Source organism: Triticum aestivum, chromosome 7B (assembly GCF_018294505.1).
Source record: "Triticum aestivum cultivar Chinese Spring chromosome 7B, IWGSC CS RefSeq v2.1, whole genome shotgun sequence".
In the NCBI taxonomy this organism is placed as follows: Eukaryota; Viridiplantae; Streptophyta; class Magnoliopsida; order Poales; family Poaceae; genus Triticum; species Triticum aestivum.
In genome coordinates, this window is record NC_057813.1 from 505,198,775 (window position 1) to 505,203,562 (window position 4,788).

The 4,788-nt window shown below is 44.3% G+C and overlaps 1 long non-coding RNA gene across 1 annotated transcript; it reads right to left on the reverse strand.

Moving 5' to 3' along the window:
• Window positions 1-460: 460 nt before the first annotated feature.
• LOC123159013 (uncharacterized) lies at window positions 461-2,504 on the reverse strand. The gene is made up of 2 exons (XR_006479436.1): window positions 2,259-2,504; window positions 461-1,229 (listed from the first exon to the last, which is right to left on the reverse strand). It is a non-coding gene; the product is annotated as an uncharacterized lncRNA (long non-coding RNA).
• Between the last annotated feature and the right edge of the window lie 2,284 nt (window positions 2,505-4,788).

Here is a 4,788-nt window from a genome sequence, read left to right on the forward strand (position 1 = left end):
ACTCGAGGATATGACAAGTTCAGAGTTTATTTTTACAGAAGTTCTAAGTTGACAAATAGGGAATGTTCATTCATATCTCTAAAAATTATTGAGCTTACATAAAGAGTGTGCATGACGGTTCGATGTTTGTGCAAGAAAGGGAAAAAAATGGTTTGTATTAAAAATGAAAACATCGATCAGTACGAATTTAAAACAACGATCAATGTGAAATAAAAGAATTGACCGGTTCAAATTAAAAAATGGGTTTGAAGTAAAAACAATGAGCATTCGAAATAAAAAAATGATCAGTTCAAAATAAAAGAAATGATCAATTTGAATTAGATCAGAGAAAATAACCATTTTACTTTCCATGAATAAAATATATATATAAGTTCGAACACAGTATGATAAACCGTTCAACTACAAACAAACGATTAGTACAAATAAAAGTTTCAGAAATTGCCATGTTTTTTATCACATGTTTAGATCAGAGAAAATAACCATTTTACTTTCCATGAATCACCATCCTTGTTGCCAACAAATTTGCCATGAATACAGTCAGCCCGTGTAAAAGTACAACCAGGTGATTAGCAAGCCCACCCTCTCATCTGTGCACTCCTTATTGATCTGATGGCCCACAAGTTGAGTTTCCAGATTTTCACTGAATCAGTGTTTTCGCATGATCCATGTCCCTCTGCTGGTTTCGAGTCACCCTTTAGAAGATGCATCGGCGCAGCCTCTCCAGGATCTCGCTGCACCTCCGTCCCCTGCCATGCATCAACTTCCTCTTAGCCCTGCACAGGTAAGCAATATAGTACGCGGCATCTGCTTCATGTACTGATTGAACCTATATGGCATCACAGTCTTATTGCCACAACATCCTCATAGCCCTCCACCTGATGGTAGAACAAGCACTACCAGAATCATGGTAACCCTCATATGTGCCTCGACAGAGTGGAGGCTAGGAAAAGAGGGTCCATGACATGCTGTCCATGTCGAGGGTGAACTTCACACAAAAATTGCATAACCAAAACATCGCTAGCTAGCGACAGGCACACAAGAAAGAGGTCGAGACAAGGAACTGTACCTTTTGTGAAGGAAGCTTGCTCAAACTCAGCCTTCTCGTTGTTAAATCTTTCACTCTATTATAGGCAATTCTCAACTTCTTGTTTGAGCTTCCCAACTGATTTTGTCTTCTTGACAACCTCTTCCTGAATAAGAAAGCTAACACCTTGGTAAATTCGGACACTCTGTCTACAACATAGGATTAATCAAGTTCAGCTATATCCTGACAAACAATTTATCACACAATCATGGCTATATATGTACTTCTCTTCAGTATATTTTATATCTAATTACAGATGCAAGTATGGGCTGTTGAGCGACGCACCAACCCATCTAGTTAAGTGATATTTGCGTAAAGTGAATGAACTTCTAGTGAAATATCATTGTTAAAGGAAATGGGTAGCACATCAGCCCACTTGCACCTAGACATACATTGACAAGTACTCAGAGAATATCACAGAACTATGAATAGCAGAGGTGAGAGCAAACGGGCGTACACTCAAACATATATCTTTACAGAAAACTGCAGTTTTCAACAAGATTTTTTAGTAACGGGGCATCCAACCGAACCACACCACCCTTTTTTCCTGCAAACATAAGTAAAATGAACCTCAAGAGCAAATCACTGGCGGGCTGCATTTGCACTTCCATTTATCTTCAGAAAAAACACAAAATAGAGAACTGCAACAGACGACGGCATGAACCTCGCTGTGATTGCAGGAGGCCGTCGGGGGGCTGCTGTCATCTTCTTGTCCCTGGAACTGCCGCGACTTCCTTCTCATTGGCCGTGGGCAACCACCGCCAGAGTCGCGGACTTCTTCTTCGTGTCTGGCGGCTGGAGAGACGGAGAATACCTACAGGGGTCGGGTGTCAAATTTGGGCTTTTAAGCTGATGAACGGTCGGTGGCGTCGGGTGGACTGCAGCGTTGGGGTGAGGAACGGCCAGAACGGAGCTCCACCGGCCACCCGGACACAGGCTCGAAATTGGGAGGCTCCGAGGTCGCGTGCCCGGCCAGAACGGAGCTCCACCGGACACCCAGCCACGAGTTCAGAATCGGGAGGCTCCGGGGTCGCGCGCCCAGCGAGAACAGATCTCCGCCGGCCACCCAGCCATGGGGTCGAAAGCAGGAACCGGGCCGGCCGCTCCACTCGCTCAGGAAAGGAGGGGAGGAGGAGGAGAAGGAGGAGGAGGAGGGGGAGGGGAGGGGGCGTACGAGCATGAAGTCATTCGAGTAGCCGAGGATTTGGGCGCGTTGACGTCCTGATGGACGATGTCGCCGCCGGCGTCCGCCCTTGCGAGCGCCGCCGCCTTCACCCGCGCCCTGGCGCCCATCACCGCGCCTAGGGTGGGCCCTGGGTTGCCGGGAAGAAGCCGACGAGTGGAGGGATCAGCACAAGCAGCTCCGTCGACGGCTGGAGTGGCCGGCGGAATGGGGAGAGCCCTTTTATTTGCACTTTTAATAAAAAACGTCAGTTCGACAAAATGACATCATGAGTACAACCGCTCGAATTCATCAGTTCAAAAATGGTAATAGAATAATATTCTGTTACGTGTATATATATATATATATATATGAGTTTTTCACGTCCTCTACAACATTCACTTATTGATAATTTTTCAAGTTGACTTTTTCATCTAAGTGAATGTGATCGAACCCGTTCCCCCTCTATGCTAAACTCAACCCAGTTTGTTCACAAATTCTTCACGTGCGTTCTATTTGAAACTCGTTCAAAATCTTCACTGTGTCCTTGACAGCTGACGAATCTGCAAACAAAACGTTAAAATTTTCATATCTAATTCTTCGGCTTTTGCCTCTCAAATCGTTCCGCATCCCACGACAGGATTAAAATACTCACCCACGATCTAACACGATCTTCACTTCTCAGTACGTGGGTGACACATGTCGCTAGGATGGCAGGGGTCAGGGGCACGTTCGTCCAATTTCCTCAAACGAGCTGTTTTTTACCTCGGCTATAAATACCCCTCACCCTCCTCAGACCACATTTACTCCGCTTGATCTCACTCCCTCGCTCGACCTCTCTGACCTAGCACCGCCGTTACTCTCCATCGTTGTCGGTGAGGAAGAACTTCACTGTCTCGACGTCGTCGTCGTCGTACTCGCACCGCCCGCGAAAATCTTCACCTCTACTGTCATTGTAGCTGTCTCTCACCACCAAGTTAGGGCGTGAGAGATCTGGACTGACGAACTTCTCCACTTCAACTCCCAGTTCATCATGTTCTTTGCCAAGGGTAAATAAAATCTATTTTTACTGCCCTTGTTGATTCTGATGATTTCCTCAAAATCTTCAAAAGGTGTTTATTTCTTCAACTTCCATATCCTTAAACACCTAGTTGCATCTGTTCTTGATTTGTTTATCTAAGATGTGTTTTTCTTCAAGATTTCTCAATTGTGTGGATTTTCAATCTATACAACTCTGGAATCTAAGACAAGAACACTTAGTGAAATTCCTCAAGAAACCCATGGTCAAATTCCTCAAACTTGATTCATTTTAAACACAATTTTGAGAACACATATGACCTCTCCAAATTCTTCGCACCTATACTCTAATCATAGGTAACACATTTTCGCTGTTGAATCACTAGGTTCTCATCAATTTAACTCATTTGCAGCATTCCTCGAAGACAAATTGCATACCTCCTTAGAAACTTCAATTGTTCAAAATCCTTAGGTGTAGAAAATGGTAGATGGTAAGCGTCCATAGAAAGCAGGAAAGAGGCCTGAAACAAACACTGCTTTTGAAATCCCTGAAGAAATCTCTGATGAATATTGCACTCCTGATGAAGCCACCCATGGCAAGGAAAACAAAATTCAGCGCAAAGTGCGCATTCAGCGGGTTGAACGAAGATGGGCAAGAGAATGGAGGGAATATCGTTATGTCACTCCAAAATACATGAAGAAATTCGTTGTTAATCCTCCATGCCCAATACCTTCCTTGGCTCCAGGCCAAGAAGCAGATCCCTCTAGCATCAGAAGAGGTGACGAATTTCCCAAGGAATGGGCCAAGCGATAAGCTAAGTTGGCCAAAGTAGCAAAAGAAGCAACAAAGAAATTTAATGAAGACTCTGTTGTTGCTGCTGTTGAGGCCTCTACTAGCAAGCCCAAGAAGGCCATGCCGAAGAAATCAGCTATGAAGCCATCTTCCTCGGCTGCAATGCCCTCAAGGCCAAGTTCTTCAAAGCCCTCACGGCCAATTCCTTAGGAAACTTCTTCAAATGCAGCTCCATCTCCCTCAGTTGCAAAATCCTCAGGTGCACCTGCAAAGTCCTCAGCACTTGTGCATCTTGCCACGTGCCTGATGACCCACAAGTATATGGGGTCAACTGTAGACCTTTTTGATAAGTAAGAGTGTCGAACCCAAAAAGGAGCAGAAGGAAATGACAAGTGGTTTTCAGCAAGGTAATGTCTGCAAGTGCTAAAATTGTAAGTAGAGGAGTAGTTTGGTAGCAAAATAATTTGTAACGAGCAAGTAACAATAGTAGTAACAAAAGTGTAGCAAGGTAGACTAAACCTTTTGAGGCAAAGGACAGGCCAAAACAGTTTATTATAATAATCAAAGTGTTCTTGAGGGTACACGGGAATTTCATCTAGTCACTTTCATCATGTTGGCTTAATTCGTGTTCGGTACATTGATGATTTGATATGTGGGTGGACCGGTGCTTAGGTGTTGTTCTTACTTGAACAAACCTCCTACTTATGATTAACCCTCTCGCAAGCATCCACA